Source organism: Nelumbo lutea, chromosome 5 (assembly GCF_056320005.1).
Source record: "Nelumbo lutea isolate HS-2025 chromosome 5, American lotus-T2T, whole genome shotgun sequence".
Taxonomy (NCBI): domain Eukaryota; kingdom Viridiplantae; phylum Streptophyta; class Magnoliopsida; order Proteales; family Nelumbonaceae; genus Nelumbo; species Nelumbo lutea.
In genome coordinates, this window is record NC_142688.1 from 55,930,676 (window position 1) to 55,955,203 (window position 24,528).

General features: G+C 34.3%; 1 long non-coding RNA gene across 2 annotated transcripts; it reads left to right on the forward strand.

The window, feature by feature from the left end:
* The first annotated feature begins 17,857 nt into the window (after positions 1-17,857).
* LOC148852539 (uncharacterized) lies at positions 17,858-20,309 on the forward strand. 2 transcript variants are annotated; one of them, XR_016099021.1, is made up of 3 exons: positions 17,858-18,099; positions 18,418-18,494; positions 19,823-20,309. It is a non-coding gene; the product is annotated as an uncharacterized LOC148852539 (long non-coding RNA). The 2 variants fall into 2 exon arrangements; XR_016099022.1 differs by having other exon boundaries at positions 17,883-18,099; positions 19,776-20,309.
* The last annotated feature ends 4,219 nt before the right edge of the window (positions 20,310-24,528 follow it).

Here is a 24,528-nt window from a genome sequence, read left to right on the forward strand (position 1 = left end):
CATAGAACCATCTCCCATTTGTTCACTTTTCTATAAGCCTCCCTAACCAACTACCTGGTCATCCTAACTCTACCAACATGAGCAAACTCAAGGACATGTTGCCTACTCCCACCTCCACTGTTGAAGATTGTACACCACATCCTCTTCTTCCATTAAAATGGTATGTTAGGGAAATGATTTTGAGTGTTCTCTAATCACGGCCTCCTTAGATGACCATGGCGTTCTTCATCATCATAATTGTATTACCGCCCCATAGTAAAATGGGATGGTCAAACGCAAACATCACCACTTACTTAACATTGGTAGAACACTTCAATTCCAATCCAACCTCCATACCACTTTTTGGGGCAAATGCCTTCTTAAGCCACATTCCTACACCTATCCTTCAAGATTGTTCCCCATACAACGTTCTATTAAGAAGCCACCACCTCTAGCCCATCTCAGGATCTTTGTCTATCTTTGTTATGCATTCACCAACCATCGTCATTCAAAAAAATTTGTTCCTTGAGCCCACCGATGCATCTTTGTTGGCTATCCTTGTTGGAAGGTTTAGAAATCAAGTTTGACATGGTCAAACCACGTTTGGTGGCTGGCCGAATTTACAAAATTTTCTAACCTAACCTGAAAATTGGTTTCTTGGTAATTTTGAAATATGAAATTTCTATATCGATCTTGCACTAAATCGGACCAGATTTAAAATTCATATTAAAACTGATCATACCCGATACCAAGACCACAAAACTAAACTCCCATAGAGGTAGTTCATGCCTAATATTAGTTCCAAAATCAGCCTCCAAATGAATATGGCATAGTGTGTATGTGAAGCTGATTTAGCAACACCATTTCAGCAAAACCAGTTTCCAGCTTGCTTGGATTGAAGTGGGTTCAGGTATGTGAACCTGATGTACCCTGATGTTTTTTTTTTTTGCAAAACCTTAGTGGAGGACTGATAGAAATCAATCCCTAACAATGCTAGGTCAAATTAGGGTCTCTAATAGGAGGCAAGGGAGAAGATGAGAGAACAAGAAAGTTGAGAGAATTAGCTAAATTAGACTCTCCCCTCTCTCTTTTATATAGAGCACTCTCCTAATCTAATTAAGAGCTTATCCAAACCAAATTTAAATAAGGACTCTATCTTTAATTAATAAGCATTATCCTGAGGATAGGTGCTCTATACCCAAATCCATACCCATTTTCAACCCAAGCCAATTTGTTATTTGATCACTTAACTAATCATATTAGTAATGGGCCTTAGGCCCATTTTTCTCTAATGGTTCATGCCCTAATGTGTTGCACGGCCATTTTGGGCCTGAATATTGTGTGGTGTGGGACCCACAAAGGTTTCACAAAAGTTCATAAGGGTTTGGTCCCACCTCTAGAAGAGGTTAGACTTAATTCACTATTCAGGGCAGTGAACCCCTGACCTAATCAACTTGGGTTCAGTTTAGGCCCAACATTTACACTTAAATGATCATTAGATTCAACCACCTTATGAAGACCCAAGGATAATTGATTTATGTAAGATAAAGCCCATCAGGTAATCAAACATGTAATGGTCTCTTACACCTAACCTCTCAGCCCATAATCATCAGAACACTGCCCATAGGGAAGGACCTCTTCCTTGACTGCAAAATATAATGTTACACTCTCTACTCAGATGGATCCTAGGATTAAAAAATTTTGCAAACCTTTTTCATAAAATAATAATATAACACATACACTTTGCATATCAGATTTCAAATATAGTTGAAATTCAATGTCGACAGTTTAGGTTTCCATCAGAGAGAGTGTAAAGCCTGATATTCACTTTGTCTAACAAATGGGTCGATCCTATCACTATGATCACCCACTCAAGTAATTTCCCAAACTACCCCAATATGCCTAGGTATTTGACTCTTGATGGATCTTGCTAGTTGGCACATTAAAGGCAACTCAGTCCAATGCCTAGTGTAGCATCATGATCAAGTCTCCGGTAAAGTGTTTCTTCCAAACACCCACTAGATGTACTTAGGGTCTAACCCTAGAAACTAAGACAATCTATTCCACCAGTTTAGTAGCACACCAGGTTCAACCTTGTTAGGATAAACTCCCCAAGTTTATCAAATGGTTGAGAACATTTTAAACTAACACGAATCTCGTAAGTGTTTAGTTTAAGGGGTAATTCACATGAAACATACTGATTAGAACATGAAACAATAATGTACTTTATTCATTCACTAATAATGTTTTATGTACATTAATATGATTGAAGCTAAGGGCATACACTATCTAACAACCCTCATGGCCAATATGCTTACTATTTGTTTGATCTTGATACCCAAACCTTTTTTACCAACCAAGACATCACATTCTATGAAGATGTTTTCTCATATTCTTTTTATGCTTCACCACAAATGAGCACTACCCCCACTATTGTATTACATTAGCCTATTCCTAATGCCATACCTACACCACTACAGAACCCACCAAACCAACTCCTCACCCAAGCCACCTCAATCACTAGCTCCTACTCCACCTAAACCTGGCCTACTTGAACTCAACCAACCTAACCATGTACCCCATTCTACTAGTCAATTCAACCCACAAATAAGCCAATCCACTTGGAGGATTACTACTATAGTTCTGCTCACCAATCTCATCGTCAGCCTCCTTTTAAGGTAATTCTTACCCATTGTCTAATAATCTCTCTTACCTTATCTCCACCACATCATGCTTTCCTCTCTAACATTTCATCCCAAACAGAACACACATGTTTTTCAATTTTAGTCAAAGATCCACAATTGAAGGAAGCTATATCATTTAAAACTCGAGCACTTGAACTCAAGAAGACTTGGGAGCTCAAATATCTCCTTCTCAACATGTTTACTATTGGTTGCAAGTGGGTATACGTGATCAAATACAGATTAGATGGCTAAATTGAGTGGTACAAAGCCCATATCATTGCCAAGGGTTTCATGCAAACCAATAGGCTAGATTATCATGAAACCTTTACTCCCATCGCCAAATTTGGTCCCATCACCAATTGGATGTAAATAATGCATTTTTGCATGGTGAAATATCTAAAGAGGTTTACATGAAACTTCTCCTAGATTTTGGTTTTATACCCATGTCTATAGGGTACTAAAGTCCATATATGACCTTAAACAGGTCTCTCGCAATTGGTTTGTGAAATTATCATATGCTCTTACTACTACTTGTTTCAAGCAATCCAAGCCAACTAGGTAACTACTCACTCTTCACTCTCATTGAAGGTACCTCATTCATAACGATGCTTGTTTATATTGACAGCATTGCCATCATCAGTAATGATATTACTATCATCATCTGGCTTAAGTAATTTTTTCATTCAAAGTTTCATCTAAAGGATCTTTGTCCATTAAAATATTTCTAGGGGATAGAAGCCTCATGCCCTAACAAAGGAATTTTTTATCACAACGAAAATATGCACTAGATATATATTCTTAAAGATGTTGGGGCATTGGGCTCCAAGACTTGTCTTTTCCTAATGGAGTAGAATCATAAGTTATGATTGTGAACCACTTGTTGACCCATTTCCCTTCAAGAATTTAACTAGTTGCCTCTTATACCTTACGATTACTCGACCAAATATGGTTTATTTTGTGAACACACATAACCAATTTGTCTCACAACTTCTCATTGGCCTCTCACTAGAATTCAACTCTTTGAGTGGTGTGTTATATCAAATCTTCCCTAGGTATTGGCATTACTCTTCAATTTTGTTTATATCTTCAATTGTGGGCCTATACTAACATTTATTAGGGGTATCTATTATTAAATACTATATATTTCTTGGCTATAGCCCAATATCATGAAAAACAAACAAGCAGCCCATTGTATCTTGCTTTTCTACTAATATTATGTAATAATATTATTGGTAGCAAAAAATCTCTTATATAATATTCTATATAATATAATATATAGAATATTATATAATATATTATTAATAAAATATAATTCATATATTATAAAATTTCTATTCAACTTGGGCTTCGGGCTCAAGATCTAGGCCTAATGGTCAAGTTGGGCTCAAGCTTGGGCCTAGTGATTTTTTGCTTATAATAAGGAAAGTTCTTGCCTAACCCTGGTTCAGTCTAACTCGTTAACAAGTATTTCAGCATTTAACTTGGTAACCCTAGCACAAGTTGGAAATCTTGACTCTTTTTTCTCGTAGATCTTGGTTGCTTAATGGAATGCTGAGTAAATTGAGCTAGTCAATACATGTGTATTTTTATCAAAGAAGCCTTCAATTAAGTTTAGCATTCGAGGAAATTTTAGACAATAACTAGCTTGATAAAATGATTTTGTCAAACACTGGTCTTAGGCCATGTTTGGGAGTGCTTATTTGGGCCATTAAGCACTTATTGGTATTTGGGAAATAAGCCTGAAATAAGTTCTTATTTTAAAAATAAGGGCTTATTTTTTAAGCCCAAATTTCTAGTTTTTTTAAGTGCTTATACAATTAGCACTTATTCAATTTTTTTCTTCCAAAATTATCCCTAGTTGAATTTTAAAATAGGACATACAAAATTATCCCTAGTTGAATTTTATAATAGCACTTTTATGAAAACACTTTTACAAAAGCACTTTTATGAAAGAACTTTTACAAAAATACTTTTATAAAATCACTTAAAAAAGCATGTTTATACAAAAGTACTTTTACGGAAGTACTTTTATGAAAGCACTTTTATGAAAGTACTTTTGTGAAAGAACTTTTACATAAGTACTTTTATAAAAGTGCTTTTGTAAAATGCTTTCATAAAAGTACTTTCTTAAAAGTGCTTTGAAATGGTATATTTTGAAAATTTGAAAGAAAATGAAGGACAAAATAGTCATAAATGCTTATTTAAGTGCTTATTAGAGAAAGACTATTAAACTCCCAATATAAAATAAGTTTGAAAAAGTTCGGTCCAAAATGCAAATAAGTGCTTATTTGAATAAAAATAAGCACTTATTTTTAAGCACTTATTTTTAACTTAAGCACTCCCAAACATGGCCTTAGAAAGATATCATCCTAATGACATATCGTACCTCTAGATGCAGAAGTGCTTATATGCTCATCAATGGCACTTTTTACTGTGAGACTGACTTAGCTTGGATTGATGCCAATTCAAGGTAATGTACAATGCAGTCTAACAGTGTGATACAGAAGAAAGACATATATATATATATATATATATACCCCGATGCCCTAGTTGAATTAGAAGACATTATAAATGTTTTTGCTTGACATCTAGAGCAAATGATCTATCTTGGTGTTTTGTTGCATTTAAGTGAAAAAAAAAAACCGTCACCACCTAAACAGCATATACCCATATACCCATTGGCACAGCCTAGTACTCTAACATGTCTCCATTTTGGGCTGTCACATACTGAAAAGCTATTTCACAACCAAGATTCCAGGGCGGAGTAGCCTAAACAGCACCAGTGGACCAAGCAAGCAAAATTATGATTTATTATTTTCTTTAATGGCATATAAGAAGAAAATACTCATTGGTGCAGTTTTGAGTGGATACATTACCTTCATCTATTAGGAAGAGAAGGCTACTGAGGGAACAGAAAACATCAAGCTTCTGTCTTTTACATTATTTCAAATATATTATGTTTACAAAGTTGACGCCATGGGTTGTATTTGGTTCACACAAAACATGCAGCACTGTAAGTCTGCAAGAGTGGTTCTTTTTGTCACTCTTTGAGAGAGAGATTGGTTGGAAATATGCTACTAATGAATCCAAAATCTTATAGATATATCTACCTTTATCCATTCTAGTATATATAGTAATCAGATGGTGACAGTTGAGAAGCAAGTCATGCTTATCTATTAAAAGAAAAAGGAACGAGATTCAGGTTTTCCTTGATTACATGTGTTCTTTGATAATGGGAAGATATGAATTGTGGTGTCTCCCTTCTCTGCCTTTTTTCCATCTTCTGCATCACCCATTTCTTGCTGTAGAAATTGCCAATCCCATGTCTCCTGGAACTCTTTTCAAATAGTTCTTTAGCATTATTGATAGTGAAAGAAGCTTTTTTGCAATGAAAAAGGAAAAAGTTGCAGGAGTTATATGTGGCTTAAAATGATAAATAGTTTGGTTCACATATTAGTGTATTGATGCCATTCAATCAAAAATAATTCTGTTGGATGCTTTTGAGTTGACTAGAGAGCATGCTTTGGTTTTGCTACTGAATTTAGTTGATTGAGTTTCAGGTTGATTCGTCCAGTCGAAAGTTAGAACTGCTGAAATCGGTGCTTTCTTAGGCAGCATTTGGATCAGAGCAGAATTCAAGAGAACAGCTAAGATTCTGCTTGGTTAATTAAGTATTCATTTTTTAACATTTGTTAGGAATTGCTTTTAAAATATTACAATTTAAAGCCAAAACACTATTAAGCCCCAAAGCAGAAAGCCTAAATGCTCTCGTTTGCGATGGCTTTCATGTATTAGGTTTTGGCTTTGCAAGGTGGGCTCCATCGGAACAGCCTATAAGTGATAGTTTTGTTAAGAAACCTGGAAAGCCCAAATAAGCTGTATTCCAGCCACAAAACTAGCTTTCCTGTTAAGCTTCTTTTAGGTTCCGTTTGGTTTATGGTAAGATTTAGGTGGGAGGGGATGGGATGAGAAAGGGAAAATGGGTGAAAATTTTTCATGTTCCATTGTTTGGTTGCAAAAAGGAAAATAGTGGGAAAATCAACTCTACCAACAATTACTAATTAATTAATTAGTAATACTTTTATTCTTTTATATTTTATTCTTATTAACTATCAATTACTAATTATTTATATATTATAGTTAATTAATATTGATAATTATTACTTTAAAATTTATTTATTAATATTTACTATGAACTTATTAATAATTTTACTTTATTATTTAATTATTTTTATTAAATCATTAATTAGATTAATAATAAAATCCGTATTTATTTATTCATTAATTACTTAGTTAATTATCATTAACTATTTTTGGTTAATTATTAATTAGTTAATAATACTTTTTATTATTAACGATATATCAATTATTTAAATTCTGTAATTAGTTAGTTAATTAATATTTTACATTTTTTTAGTTTATAAGTTATTATTAATATTACATTTATTAATATCAATGACTTAATTAAAATTTTTAATATATTAATATAACTACTCATAAATTATTAAATTATTTGTTTTAATTTATTTTAATCATAAAATAATTATTTATTTATGAATTAATTAACAAATATTTTGTTATTAATTCTTAATAAATTAACAACATTTTTATGATTTAGTATTTTATTTTTAATTATTAATTCGGTATTAATTAGTTAATTAATTATTAAAATTAATTAATATTTTATTTTTTATTAGTTTATATTTTATTATCAATATTTTATTTAATTAATACTTTATGACTTAATTAATAATCTTAATATTTTATTCTGAAAAAATTAATTATTCAATTAATTTTTATTTGTTTTAATTAAATTATTTTATTAATATATTATTAAATAATTAATAATTTATTTATGAATCAGGGATCTCATATTAACGCTTACAAATAGTACAAGGAATGTGGTTTTTTTTTTTTATTAAATAAGTTTCCCCTACATTGGCACTTGTTTCCCACCAAAATGGTGGGATTCCATATCCCAAGAATTAGGAGCTATAATACCACCTTTTTCCCATCCCATCTCATGTCATCCCACAAACCAAAGATGGAAAGGGAGGAATATTCCGTATTTTCCTTTCCCATCCCACATAGTGCCCCTTTGCAAGGTAGGCCTCACATGAAAAGTTAGGAACCTGTGTTTGCTGAAAACCCGGAAAGCCAAATAATATAATCATTGAGCTGAGAAATCAACTTTCCAAAATGAAACTAGTTTTAGTAGCTTCTCCCAAACCACTCAGTCAATGTAGAAGCCCTCCCAAAAGGACTCTTTAGTATTTTCTCCAAAGCAGCTCAACGAAGCAACTTCACCAAAGCTTCAGGCTTTCATCCCTCCCAAATTGGCCTTAAAATTGGGGCTCTGTGGTTTTGTGCTTCAAGCACTCAAATCCTGAATCAAACTTATTTTTAGTTGAATTCAATGTCGATGCGAGTGCTAGTTCTAGGTGGTGTTTAGTCTTCCTAGTTCTATGAAATCAAGTAGTGGAATTTCATTCCATAATACAGCCTTAGAATGTTTACATTACTCTCCTATATTTCTTGTTTAATTTTGCAGTTGTATTATTTGTTGGAAATAGAATTTTGTTTATTAAGTAAATAAGCACAAAACTAACAAAAAGAAGCAACAAACGGTTCAACACATAAAGGAGGGCTGCTCCACCTAAAAGACTAAAATCAGAAACTTTGGCCACCTGAGCTATATGATGAGTAACCCTGTTCAAAGACCTAGGAATAAAACAAAACTTAAACATTAATTAAAGATAGTTTCAAAGTCTCTAAAGCATCAACCATATTGGTTTTAAAAGCCCTGTTCAAAGTCTCTAAAGATTGTATCAACGTCTCTGAAGCATCAACCATATTTGTTGGAAATAGCATGGTTTTAAAAAACGACCTGAAAATGGAATTGTTCTGGCCACTGAATTCTGCATCAACAGTTCAATTGTTTGGTTCAAACGGATGACTCGTTCTAATAACAAAAATTAAAAATAGTCAAAAATCATTGAACAGGTCGGTAGTTTGACCACCCGGATCAATGAATCATTGACTGATTCAACGGTTTTTAGCTAGAGACCGGATTTATGATAAAACGGAACCGGTTGCCTGAACAATTCTTGGGCCAGACGATCTGACCATCCGGATCAACAGTGGTTCAAAAACCATAATCTATAGTTTCAAAGACCTATCCAATTTGTTTTCAATTCTAGCCAGACCTTTTTGCCCATTGGCCCAAGTTTTCAAACCACCATAAACATTTATTTCAAAAGAAATATGCCTCAAGTACCCTTGTCTAACCACGGAAAACCTACTAATTTCACCATTAAAAGTAACAGAGAATGAGAAGAAATCCAGGTTAAATCTCTCACACAAATTTTGAACAATCATAGCATTCAAAGATTCCCAAAACGAAACTTTGAGTCTTTTAGCAAGTTCAACATGCAAGAAGCAAATTACCCAACAAGATCTAGTCAAAGGAAGTGACATTAACTTTTAGGACCATGACCCAAATAACCTAAACCCAGATCCGGAAAACCAACACCCTGACCAATTTGGTACCATACCCGGATTTGAAGCACTGGATGAAACAACTAGAATAGCCCACCTAAGGATCTCTAAAATCCTCTGAGCCTGCACCAGAAGATCAAAATTAAGGATGAGGACCTCAAAAGCTAACTCCAATGAACTCCACCTAATTAAACTGTCCTATCAGGGCCTTGGGGTCTTTCCACCTCGTACGCCGCCCTGTCCCGGAGGAACTTCCTATCTCCCAACTCCCACTGAAGTCAAATCAGCCCCCCACAAGACTTCTCGCCCCTCAATGTTTCACAGTACATGTATTGGGAATATCTATCACAATGATATCATCATTTTTTATACTATCATGGAGAGATGTTCCCAATACATAGCGGGATGTATCGCGGGATGTTTTGGGGCACAGTCTTGTACCAACAGATTTGAACTCACTCCAACTAGTATCACTACTTCCACCTCCATGACTAGCTATAACTCAAAAAAAAAACTAGCTTCATTCCTTCGTCTATGTTGCTCTTCCATATATATGCTCTCAAAAGTTTAAGTTTGATGGCTGCCATTCCTCTCTAAATTAATTTTCAACTCTCAACCAAGGTTCATAAGTTGCTCATAGGTCGATCTATTCGCAAAGTAAAGCTCAGGATTAGGAGGCAAATAGATTTTTTGAGCACATTTGCGAAACCCATGTCAAAGACAACAACAAACATAACACATTCCTCGGAGGCTTTCATACCTATACAAGCCCAAATCTAAGAAGTTACAAAACCACCAACTTAATTTTTGCCAATGTTTTAAAAATCAAACGGGAGGCTGAACCTTTTTCGTCTCCGAATCGTGGGTCATTGGTTCGACCGACCAGGTCAAATGATTATCGATCAAATCAACAGTTTTTTACTATCTGACAGGTCTTGACGGTACTGGACCCAAAATCCTGACCAAGTGACGGTTGAAACGATTCGACCACGCCAGATATTTCTAACTTCAACAGTAATAGTATCGCTAAAGTCAAAAATATCAACCGCCTAATCACTATTTTCATGCATCATAGAGCCACCAAATTTTTGCTCAAGATCATTCATGTCTTGTTGGTTATCCGCAAGATTCTCCAGCTACATACAAGAAAAGGCAAACAAAAGAAATAAGACTCCACAAGGGAAAAGAACCTCAAAAGAAATACGACTCCACAAAGGAGAAGAACCTCAAATAGAGTGAAACCCTAAAAAAAAGGGTAACGAACACATTTATCAGAAGTAAAGAAAACTTTGAGAACAACCGATGAAAGCGAAAAGACTAACACGCAAACTGGATGAGCTGGTTAGGTCGTGGATACAGTTTTCCCAGGCTCAACACTAAAACCTGGACTTGGGCCTAAGCCTGGCAAGACCCAACTAAAAGCCCAAGTCCAACTTGAGTTAAACCCTATTACAATTTGGGCTGGATTCAGGCCTGGGTGAGTTTTATTGGACGTAAGACCTAAGGTTTGTACTTTCTTCTTTCACTTGGGCTTTAGAGAAAATGAAAAGTACATATATAGAGCCTAATAAATTGGCTGTATTTCAGGAAAAAAATGGCTTTCCTATGGAACTTTTTAGTAGCTTTTTCAAAGCAGCTCAACGAAAGTTTCATCCCTCTCTAAAAAAATCACTAAGGAAAGAAAAAGCATCTATACGTAGAAATATACTCACTAGTGTACAAATATATAAATACATGCTTAAACATAAATACACAATATATGTATATACATGCTATTGGCCTGCTGGTTCTAGCTGGGTCAGATTCAAGTTTGTTTGGCCCAGTCTTGGTTTGGGTTCTAGCCATCTGAGGCTTCAATCCTATCACAACTTAGCAGGGTCAAGCCCAAGTTTACAGAGCCAGGCCCAGTCCAGATTCCAAGAGCTCCAAGCCCAACCTATTAACTAAGTTGGTTGAAATCAGTCTCCGGATTGACCTGCCCAAGTTGCCGATCGATTCCTCCGGTGAATTCCCACTGCTTTGTTTTGCGTGTAAAAGTGAAAGTTTAGTACTTCGAAGTTCAAAACGTTCATCTGGTCAGATCCAATTCTCAGAATGCCGGCTAAAAGGAACATGAATAATTTGGCTAGTCTCTTAACATATACTCAATTGACAATAGGCGGTAGAGATGCAAGTCGGATCAGGTTAGATCAACCCTAACCCAACCTTACTATTGGATCAGGTTGAGTTAGGGTTGGTCCAATTTTTCACATTTCATTTTTCAATAATGTTTTTATTCCTTAAAAATTAGATTAGGAGTAAGAATGGCAACAGGGTAGATTTGGGGTAGGAACCATATTTTCCATCCCCAATTCTCATGGGATAAAAGTTATTCTTCATCCTCGATCCCCAATTGAAATGGACTCCCCAGGACCCAAATCATTGAAATTTGTTAATTAAAAGTACTTCTTAAATATAGATTTACTTAAAATAAGGGAAAATTTTAAAACATAAATAATATTTTCATATATATATTATAAATAATATCATGTATATAATCGGGGTTGGGGTGGGGTGGGGTGGGGTACTTCACTTCTCATCCCCAACCCCATCACCGATCAGGGATCTCTATAAATCCCCATGCCCATCCCCGCTCCATCCTGATGGGGTCGGGGAGGCCTTCAGTGGGGATGGGGAAAATTGTCATTCCTAATTAAGATAATTTTAGTATTATTATATGTACAAAGAGTCAATGGTTATGGTCTTTTAGAATTACCATACTTGTTATATAGTATTAGAAAATTCTTGCATTCAAACTAAAAATTTTTTATATGTATTATTTTTAAATATTATTTATATTTTATAATTTGAAATTAGTTTTGCATAAGTATAATAATACCACTCATATATTGGACAAATTTCAATTTATATGTTATCTTGGTGATTAATGAAGATAGTTAAGTGCTAAACCAATTTAAATTAATGATTTTTCCTTTCCTTTAAGCAAATCCTTTTCCTGAACTAAACTTTTAATTATAAAAAAGAATTCAGCAATTCAGGTCCTTTACGGGGACCTGTCTTCATCGGGGATGGAGGCTTATTTTTCTCCCCTACGGGGACGGGGAGTACGGCCCGGCCCATATTCTAAACCATCCCATTGCCATTCCTAAATTTTTTTATGTCAAGATATTAAATTAATATTGGAAAATTTTCAATTTTTATGTTATTTTTGTGATTAATTAGTTATTTCATTCTTTAAGTGAACCTTTGTCCCAAAGCATGTTTTTAATTAAAAAAAAATCAGGGATTTTCGTCCCCAATGGGTAGGGGTGAGCATGGGTCTGTTTGGTCAATTCCAAGGGAGAACCTACCCTGTAGGGGCTAGTTTCAAGTTTTTCAAACCAGAGCCTATCCTGTGAAGGTCAGTTCTAGGGTCGGTTCTGGCCTTGGTGGTTCCAAGGTTGGTCCTAGGGTCTACCCATGGAACCTGTTCTACAATTCAAGGTCGAATCAAGGTCGGTTCCATTTGGTTCTAGATAGAACCTATCCATTTGCTTACCCCTACCCGTGGGGAACCTATATCCACCAGAGATGGAGATTTATTTTTCTCCCTGATGGGAATCGAGGATGAGGATAGAGAATTATTTAGAAATTTGGCACCAGATGGAGAGTATGGTCCCCACCCCATTGTCATTCCTAAATTTTATCATGTCAAGATATTAAATTAATCCAAAAATTAGATATTTACAAATAGTTAAAAATTAAAAATTAATAATATGTAATACCAACACATGAAATTAATCACAATAAAATATTACTAAGTTAGGAAAAATAAACTGAGTATTGGTAAATAATACTAAAATAAGTTAATAAGTATTAGTAAGTATGTATGTGTAATATTTCATTTGATGTTGTTAATTAGCCATTTAATTTGAAATTATTATTTGTCTGGTGCATGTATATTCAAGTTTCATTTAAAATAAATAAAAATAAATAAAATATAATAAAGATTAGAAAAAAATCAAAACAAATTTATCTAACAAATGTTAACAAAAAAATAAAATTCATTTAAATTTAATTTAGAATAAAAAAATAACAACTCATTTAACCATAACAAAAATTAATAAACATTAATAAAAAATAATATATGTTTCTTTAACAATACATAACCCAAAACTAATGCTTGAGTTGAAACCAAATTGACTTTTCTCAATTGAAAATGTCATAAAGGAGTCTTCAGCTTGGAATCGTTTTGAACAAAGAAAAAGTTTGGACGGGAGAAGAAACGCTACTCTACTAGACTATTAACCATAGGTTCCATTTCAAAATTTCTAATTACCCAAGACATTAGGATTCTATAACTACCCATCCACACAACACTGATTTGATTAGAATCTACCATCAGAACCTAGACTCAAATCTTTACCATCTTTCCGAATCTCACATGAAAACTCCATTTAACCCTTAACAAACCTAGATTTCACTTCAAGACACTAGATTGACCAACCTTATTTGACCTAGAATAATTTAACCTGTCAAATTTCCATTCTACCCAACTTATCAAAAATCTGATTTTTTTTCCATCAAATCTAGAAACCTTAATGCACCTATCCAAAAAATTTCATTTTAAATTTCCACCATTTAAACCTTCATCAAATCTAGATTCTATTTTAGCTCTTCTCATTGGCCAAAACTTTCAATTTCTATATCTCTCCCTAACCCAACTCCAGGTAGATCAAACACTACCAATAAACTCCACACAACTCCAAATGTCATCCTGATCATCCTCCATTTAACCCTCCATGGATTCAAGTTTCCAATATGAGCTCTTTCATTGGTTGAGACTCATACCCTTACCTCCCCTTGATCCTAGAATTTCTAAACCAATTAGACTTTATCAAAACCCCAATCTACCAAATTTCATAAAAAAAATACCCTTATTTACCCATAAATAAGGAAATATTCCATTTTAAACAATTTCATTGACCCACTCCTCTGAAACCTCAATGCACACTCATAGCATATCTCCACCATCCGAGCAACATACACTATTCATCACCCCTAGTCGTTAGCCATACCCTATGTTCACAATTTTTTCTTTTGAGAGATCCCATCTTTTCATCAGTTACCAAATTGGCCTTATATTATACCCCTACAAAATCATTGTTTTTGCATCTAGTCCCAACACAAGGACCCAACAATAGGTCCCAACAACCATTGCATTTGTACATTAGGAACATCTTGCCATGCAGGTTCCCGATGCATGCATGGCTATATTGGTTATTGGGAAGTTGTTAGAACCCTATTTTGGGAATACATCTGAACTTGAATCTTTCCTTTCATTCTTTTATTTGTTTATTGATTTATTTTGTTGAGCAACTAAAATCACATACTATTTATTAGCGTCTCTCTTTCTCTCTCTCTCTCTCTCTCTCTCTCTCTCTCTCTCTCTCTCTCTCTCTCTCTCTCTTCTCCTTTATCTTCTTTTCTCTCCTTCCTCTCTATTGCTCCACTAACACCTATTTATGTCATCTGTTCTAACCGAAGCAAAGAGCTCACTATCACCCCTCTCTCACTCTCTTCTTCTTCTTCTTCTTCTTCTTCTTCTTCTTCTTGTCTTCTTATCCAACTGGTTAAGATTAATTTTTAGTTTTCAAAGAGACAAACAAAAATAAATAATTACTTTTGTATATAAAATAATGGTATTATTAAAAATAAAGATTATATATCATGTGTATACATGTATGCCCATGTATGCCCATGTGAATAATGAAACACCTTCAGTCGTCAGAAAGCTAATCCAATGGGCCAATGGTTTGTTGAATACATGAAGAATCAAATAAAACACTATCACAAATGGTCTAACATCTCCTACTTAGCTCCCAAATTATTTAGTTTCTTAATAGCCCCATTAAACTTATGAGCCTCTTTTAAAATTGTCCATCAAATGGGGCTTGGATAATGGATTGCCAACCATCACCTTAGATGATATATATTCAATAGATATTTATTTTTCTGATATACATCAAAGATATGGTGATACTATAATTCTATATGCATTACTTTTGACTCAATATATCTCCATTTTCCATTGGTTGGATTATGATTTAGATGATTTTTAACACTATGGACAATGATGGGCATTCACTAATCCACACCATATTTCTCATAGACCTGCTTTCTCCTAAAAAATTGATTCCATGCTTCAATATTTAATGTTTTACCATCAACTTCATTATTTAACTGAAAATCAAAGCACCTTATTTTATGATTAACTATTATTTTTCCTGTATGTGAGATACACAAATCAAAATTAAGCTCCAATTTTCACACATTTTGTCCACATTCGAAGTTAAACATTTTTCTTTTATTTGTTATTTATTTATTTTGTTAGGTGCTCAAAAGTACTTGCTATTAATCACTTGAGCCAAACAAAAATATACCTTGTTCCTTTGTTTCTCCTTCTAGATCTTCTTATTTTTCTTCTTTTCTCCTCATTAATCCTTGTTTATCTACTCCACTTTCACAAAAGCTAATAGCTCACCATCGTCCCTTGTCTCTCACTCTCTTGTTCTTCTTAATTTTAGTTTTCCTATCTCATATAGTAGTTAAGATAAATCTTTTTTAACCTATAATTAATTCATTTGAACTTAAGAGACAAAATAAAAAATAATTACTTTTTTTAAAAAATAATATTAATAACAATAAAGGTTATATATCATATATGCACATGTATTTCCATGTGAATTATGATACTCCTTCAATCATATAGCTAATCCAATGGGCCAACAATTTGGAAACAATATCTTATTTGTTTGAACTGATTCAACTAAAAATGGTTATACTTCTCTAACCTTGATATAAATAAAAGTAATTTTAATAAAATCAACTTTTCTGAGGTTTATTGCTTAAAAGGACATTTTCACCTCTTTTGTCCTATTTGGTGTCTAATGACATCTAAGTGTCCTAAACAAACAAATAAACAAAAAAAAAAAAAAAACAATTCTGTCAAGTTTTGTGTAAACAATTCAATTGGTTTTTTAATTTTAAAACAAAAACATTACTTAAAGAAATTTATGAAAAAACACCGCCAATATTAAGACTTATGAAAAAACACCACCTCATTTAGCAAATGTTTTTAGAACAATCTTAAAAAAATTAATAAATTAAAAGCTTAATAAACTTTTATGAATTGGTTTTTAAGAATAAAACCTTTTGGTAACATGTACATTTGAAAGGTTTCTTTTACGATATAGAGTTTTGTAAATTTTAGAAATTTTGTATCAACATAGAGTTTCATTACTATTTTCATAGTAAAAGTTATGATTATGTGTTTAAATACAATAATATAATGGCTTATACTTTGCATCATATTATTAAATGTATTAATAATTTAAAAATTCAATAATATTATAGTTTTTTATTGCAATAATATTATATGTAAAGATTACTAGGGTTGTCATATTTGTCATAACTATCATTGCAAATTTCCTATTTTAAACAAGACTTAATTAATTGAGATTGTAATTACGATAAATAATTAATAAAAGGTATATCGAAACGATTTGAGAAAAAGAGATCTAGTCTAAAATCACTCACTATTTATCATCATCTAATCCATCCTATCAAATTCCATCTAAAAATACCTCCATTTACCTTTAAATAAAAATAAATATTTCATTTTAAACAATTCCATTGACCCACCACTCTGCAACCTCACCACAGACTAGTAATATATATCCACCATTGGAGCAACATCTATATATCTTGTCCTTTAAATACAATTCTCAGCAAACACCTAACCTCCTAAACTTGAAATGAACATAAATTTCCTAAAAATAATAAAAAATGCATACACACCCCAAAAGTATGATGTCTAACGGTACAATAATGATATTTGCATTTAGAAAATCTTGTTTCCCCAATTACCAAATTGGCTTTATATGATACCCTAATAAAATTGTTTTTAGATCTGGTCCCAACTCAAGGGCCCAACAACCAGTCCCAACATCCATTGTAGTTGTACACCAAGAACATCTCACCATGGAGGCTTCCAATGCATGAATGTGATGGCTGTTGGGACCAATTGTTAATACCCATATTTGACCTTCAAACTTTTCTTTTTTCTTTTATTTGTTGATTTATTTATTTTTAAGCACCCAAAATTTCTTACTTATATATCTGATTCTCTCTCTCTCTCTCTCTCCTTCTTTTTCTTTTTCTTCTTTTCTTTTTTATTTTTCTCCTTCCTCTCTATAATTACACTAACTCGTTTTCATTTACTCCATTTTCACAAGAGCAAAGAGTTCATTGTCACCCCTCCCTCTCATTTTCGTTTTTTTTTTCTTTGTATTCCTTATCTAAGTAGTTAAGATTAATCTTTTTTTAACCTAAAAATTAATTCATTTAAATTTAGTTTTCAAAAGAGACAAAACAAAAATAAATAATTATTTTTACAAAAGATAATAATATTATTAATAATAAAGATCATATACCATGTGCATACATGTATATCCATATGAATGATCATACTCCTTCGGTCATATGGTAATCCTATGGACCAATGGTTTGTAAATGATTTTATATTTGTTTGGACTAATTCAACTAAAAGTAGTTATACTTCTCTAACCTTGATTGCTATAAAGGTCATGTTGGTACCAATGGGCATTTTCACCTCTTTTGTCCTATACAGTGTCTAATGATAATGTTTGGTTTGTGGGGTGAGGATGGAAAAAAGAGAATATTCTAAGAAATTTTTTTTTTTTCGAGAAATAGGGGATGGGGATCCCAAAATTGAGAACATGGGTCACACCAAATCCATGCAACCCCATTGAGAAAGGGAAAATCGAAGATGCATCTGGGAAAAATCATCCATCCTTGTCAGATAACAAACTCCTTCTACCGCTAGGCATTCCAACGGTCATATCTCCAACCACTTTTCTGGCATCTTCGACTGACGGTAAGACTACATTCAAGAACTACTCGTATTAGGAATTCTATCTATAGCTTTTTTTTTCAAGAAAGATATTCCCTATCTGTATACAAGAACCTAAGCACTCTCTCAATTTCCTGCTTCAAGCTCTCATCCTCTACTCTGCCCTAGTTTTGCTAGCTACCTAAATTCCTCCCAAAACCAACTACATTTTTCGAAGCTCTTATTCTCTGGATTTTACTTTTAGGTTTTTTTCTCCTTTTTTATGCATTTTATACTTTGCTTTTTGAGTAATTTATTGGAGTCGAGATGCCTGCCTTGAATAATCTCTCTTTGCCCTTCTAGGCTTTCATATAGACCAAATCAAACAAGACGTTCCATTTGTTGCTCTTCTGCTCTATTTGATGCTCCCATCGTGATAGGTATCTATTCTTTATTTTGTTGCTATCCTTGCTAAAGATTCAAAGCTTGAGCATTAGTTGTATGTAATTGTATTAGGCTGATTTTTATGCTTCTTCACACTTGTTGAATGATAAAAAGCACCCAAACTAAACTCAGTCCAACTCTGTTACTTTTTTTGTTGTCTATGAAATCAATCAATTTCAAAATTAGGGTAACCATAAAATTGGACCCCCTTATAGTGGAAAATTACTTGAAGTTACAAACAGAAACTTGAAAATGAAATTGACGATTCATATGTAGGTGATGACATCAAAAATCAGGCTCTTAGAAGTTGGGAGATTGGTCCTTATCATTTTCCCATTAAAGATAAGCATCTAATCCCAACTTATTGGTTACTATCAACATTAATTATTTATTATCTAATTCAAAAATAAAGCCCCAATTCTGTTTCTGGGATTTTTTTTTGGCAACTGATGTTCTAGGAACTGGCAAACCTTTCGGCAACAATACTGGAAACATTCATTCTATTATATTGGGCAGGGATTTAGTGAGACCCAAGAAGTTATCACTTCTCCTGGGGTCAAATTAGATGTTTCTGTGGGTATCATTGGGATTCTATTATAGTACTTAAAGATTGGGCGAAGGACATACCAATTGGTCTCTAGAGGTTAAACCATCAAATAAGGAGAAGAGGTGGTTGAACTACTGGCTGAACTCCAATAATACCTTAGTCAATTCATTGGTCATAGCTAAAACAGTGATCCAGTTTAGCAGACTTTTTTCTTCTAGAGGATATCTTATACGGTTTTACCATATTAATTAATAAATATATCATGAAATCTATAAATGAATTACAACAAGACAACTTAAAGGTCTAGGTTTCTAGCAGTGTTTTCAGAAAAATTGTCTTTAAATGGAATGAATGAATACTTAATCCTCTCTAATGCATCCGAGGTATCCACATCAAGGTATGGCTTATAAGATGTGATTGCCAATGCTTGAAGCCAACCACTTGGTTGAGATTCATCAGAACCAAAAGCTTGTATTGAGAATATATCTACAACAATTCAAAATACAATCAGAACAAGATAACAGAAAAGATATTACAGTTATGAAATTATGTTATCACCAATCAGAATAAAATACTAGAATTAGTTAACTGCCTCACAACCATGCAAAATAATTCTACAACATCAAATAGTGAAAAGAATTTGGATAGATTTAAAAGTTGTTTCAAGTTTCAACTATTGAGAATGTAACCCATTTGGATTTTATCCTGAGATGGTTTAAGGTTGTAACAGGGCTGAGAATTAATCCTTGCAAAATTGAGTTAATGGTTGTTGGACAGGACAGTAGGGCTTTGTTTTGGGCTGATGTTATGGGCTGCAAAGATGGAAAGCTTCCCTCTTCTTATTTGGGGTTCCCACTTGGATGATGATGATCTGAGCTCCTGTTGCAGTGAAAGTGTAGAATCCTCAAACCATATGTTCATCCACTACAGTTTCTCATAGTCCATGGAATTTGACTTTGAAATGTTTTTGAGGTGCTCTTTTGTTTCCCAGCCTCAATGTTGACTCTGCTTGAAGGTTAGAGAATGCAAGGTTAAGTAGAAGAGGGAATGTACCATGGGGATTTTTTTATGCCCGATCCTTATTTTCTTAATTTTGTTTTCTTACTTTCTTTTTGTATATTCCAATCAACAGTTTTGTGTTTGCATGTCTGTTTGCAAGTCTTCACATGTCCTTCCAACAAGGACATGTTTGCATGTCTGTTTGCATGTCTAGCTTACTTCTATCCTTCCAACAAGGACATAAAAATTATGAAATCATATAAAACTTGTGTTTGCATGTCTGTTTGCAAGTCTTCACATGTCCAGGCATGCACTAGGCCAAGAAATCGGATGGACCAAGCCTCAACTCCAAATTTCCAAGTCGATTCATTTCCTTTTTATCTTGTTGTTTCACATTTAAACTTTCTTATTATTGAATTAATAGAGTTTTGAATGAAGCTAAAAGAAAAAAATAAGGCTCAATTTTACATTATATGCTCTTCTTTGTCTTGCTTTCACTTTTCTTATACTTTGTAATTTTCTAACTTTGATGGAAAGGGAAAGGCATCTTGTACTAGCATCTATTGTTGGAGCTACAATTTCTTCAGTATGTGTTGTGCTATCAAAATTAGAAGAATATCTAAATAATGGTAAAACCTACAGTGTGTTTTACGGAAATTGTTGTAACATAACTCTAAACATTAACAAAACTTGTGGTGCATTTTATAGAAATTTCTGTATCATAATTCAAACATGAAGAAACTAGTCAAAGCAGCATGTTGACATCTTTAGTGTAATGTTACTAGAAGCTGGACTCAAGTAATTTCAGCAGATAGAGAAGCAAAGACTTTCCTTGCTCCAATTTCAAAAGGTACAATTGTTACTTGGGAACAATTTCTAATTCTGATGGCAGACATTGAACATTTTGCATTTTCTATGTAACCAATGATGAAGAGGGAAGTAGTGAAATAGATGCTTTAGCCCATTATGTCTACCATCCAATGTGCTGTAATTCTATTTTCTAGCAACCATTCAACATTTTGGCCATTTAAAGCTGCACTTTATTTTTTAGACTGCCATTGTTTTACTTCTTTTTGTTTGCTAATCTTGTGAACCATGCATTCAAGGTTCTTTCTTCTGTGACTAGAGATTTCTTTTATTAGTGAAGATATAGAACAACTTATTTTTGTTTTTTCTTAGGGAGATAGTAGTGGGTTAGTGGGCTTTTAACTAAGGAAAAACAAATTAACACTCTTATCTACTACTGTTACCGATTCTAACTTCTGCCAGATTCTTCCTTCTCTTGGCTAAATCTTGTTGTTTCAGACAATCTATTTATAGTTGCTTCTTGTGGTTTTAGATGGGCCTTATCTTGACCATTATTTTTTCATTACAAACGTTTTAGAAGAACTCAACCAAGATCAAGAACTATGGAATTTGGTTGCATTATCAAGAAGGTCAGGCCTCTAACCAAGAAGCTTAAAACCATATACAAGGCATCAAGGCCCAACTTATCAATGATTATATCTTTAGTGTCAACTCAGTTCAAATCAGAGAAGAAGAACTAGGAAATGAAAGGGTGTGTTCACCTTAGTCACACGCCCAAAAATGATTAACTTATATATGAAAGAGTACAAGGTTAAGGAAATAATAGTTGTGCCCTTCTCTTACAAGAAAGAATAGAACCAATAAATAGTGTACATAAGTTACAACATAAAAGAGTTGTCCCGAGAGCCAAAAAAGGAAAGAAGATGTAAGAGACAGACCCCCTCAAACTAATGTTGAAGTACGAGCATTAGTTTGTCAACTAGAAACTGGTGGCGAGCACGAGTCATAGTCTTCGTGAACAAGTCAGCAAACTGTAGGCAGGAGACACGTGTGGTAGAGATATGTGTCCAATAGAAAACTGATCTCTAATAAAGTGGCAATGAACCTCTATATGTTTGGTTTACTCATGGAAGACAGGGTTGGATGAAATCTTGATAGCATTCACATTATCAACATAAATAGGAACTGGAGATGATAAGGAGATGCCAAGGTCATCAATGAGGACTCTTAGCCATATAATCTCACTGCAGATGGATGACATAGCCCTATACTCATCCTCGATATAGGACTTGGAAATAATCGGTTGTTTTTTACACTTCCAAGATATGAGAGAGTTACCAAGAAAAACATACCAACCAATAGTGGAATGTCTAGTATTTGGGAATCCTGCCCAATCAGCATTTGCATAAGTGGATAAGCCAAGTGAAGGAGATGTAGGAAAAAAAATGCCATATGAAAGTGTTCCACAAATGTATCTGATAATATGAAGAATTGCAATCATGTGTGGTTGTCGAGGAGAAGATACAAACTAACTAACCACTTGGACTGCATAAGAAATATCTGGATGTGTCATGGTGAGGTAAATCTGACTATCGCAAGTAGGATGGTCAATTCATCTTTGTTGTATGGCAGGATGGTCAATTCTTCTTTTCTATATGGCAGGATGGTCAATTCTTTTACTATCGTGCTTTCGTCGATCTGGCCTATTACCAATTTGGAGTCACCAATCACCTTAATCTTCTTTGCTCTAGACTCTATTGTTTTGATCAAACCTAGAACTAAGGCTTCATATTCAACTATATTGTGGGAACAAGGGAACTAGAGTTTGAAGGAGTAAGCAGATGTTTGTCCATCAGGTGAAGTTAGGGTGACGTACTAGTACTACTTTCGTCAAAAGTCAAGACCCACTCTCTTCCTTTGCCTACTACGATCATAGGTATGTCTCCAGGGATTTCTTCTAATATGGGAAAGTCACCATTGGAGGGGAAAGCGGCCGAGAGGTCTGTTGCTGCCTGACACTTAATTGCTTGGATTGGGTATACTCTATGTGTACTCACTCGGTTGCATCATCCATTTGACAAGTCTTCCAAATAGTGGAGGTCTGTCCATGAATAACCTAATTGGGTCATTTTGTGTGATGAGTCTCACCTTTTGACCCAAGATGTAGTGCCTAATTTTTTGTGTGGCGAACACTAGTGTGAGGCAGTGCTACTCCATGTGAGAGTAATTCTTCTCGACTGGTTTAAGGGTCCTATTAGCATAGTATATTAGACATTCCACTCCATCATCTTCCTGTGTCAATAGACATCCTATTGCCTCTGAACTCGATGTGATGTATATCCTGAACTCACGACCTTCCTTGGGTGGTGACATGGTTGGGGCCTTAGCAAGGGTAACCTTCAACTGTTCAAAAGTCTATTGGTGCTTCTTAGTCCGCTTGAATTCTACAGACTTCTTAACTAGTTTCATCAATGGTATCACCGCATGTGCAAGACCAAGGATGAACCTCCTAAGGTATGAGACTTTTCCTAGGAAGGTTTTTAGTTGACAATCATTACCTGGGGGTGGCAGATCTAGGACTACCTTCACCTTGCTCTTGTCTGATGTATCCCCATTTGGTCCACTCTGTATCCCAAAAGTTTCCAAATTGCACTCTACATGCACACTTCAACGAATTGAGCCTCAGTTTGAAATGTCTGCACCGACTAAACACTTTCCTCAACACATCGGGATGGTCTTTCTGCTTCCTTGCTTTGACTACTATATCGTCCACATAACACTCGATTTCCTTGTGTAACATGACATGGAAGACACTTGTCATGGCCCTTTGATATGTGGCCCCGGTGTTCTTCAAACCAAAGGGCATCATCTTGTAGTGGAAGTTCCCTATTGGTGTCCTAAAGGCCGTGTGTAGTGCATATGCAAGGTCCATGAAAATTTGGTTATACCCACTGTACGCATCTATGAAGGAGAAGAGTTTGTTCCCTACTGTTGAATCTATCAAAACCTCCATGTTAGGTAGGGGAAACTCATCCTTGGGGCAAGCCTTATTTAGGTCTCTAAAATCAACACAACACCTGTGATAAGGTTAGGATTGGTTAATTTCTGATGATGTGCTAACGCTAGGTAACTAAGCTAGAAACACTAACTCGAGTTGCTCATTCTTCTTCTTCATAGGTATTATGTTGGCCAGCCATTGAGAGTGTGTTATGGGTTATATAAACCCTACTTTCAAGAGTCGTTCGACTTCCTCTTTAATCTTCAAAGCGACTTTCGGTTTAAAGATCCTTTGTAGTTGCTTTACTTGTCTAAACTTAGGATCTATGCACGGTGAATGCCTGACAAGGTTCGGGTCTAAGCTTGGCATCTAGTCGTACGACCAGGCAAAAACGTCTTGAAACTCTGTGAAAGTATACACATATTAGAATCTTTTAACAAATTTCAGTGGTTTGTGATAAAGAAAGCTCTTTACCTTTCAATAGTGCAATCAACTTTTCTCTATCTTCGGGTCCTAACTTTGTTGATATATATAGCGGTTTCTTCTCTGCTCCTTCTATCGCCAAGTTTATCTCCCCTAAGGGTTCTTCTGTTGTATCGATGAAATCTGTCATGCACTTGGGAGGTGTTTGAACTTCATCGCAATATTCTATAGTGTCTTTTCTTAGCTCCTATCAGTG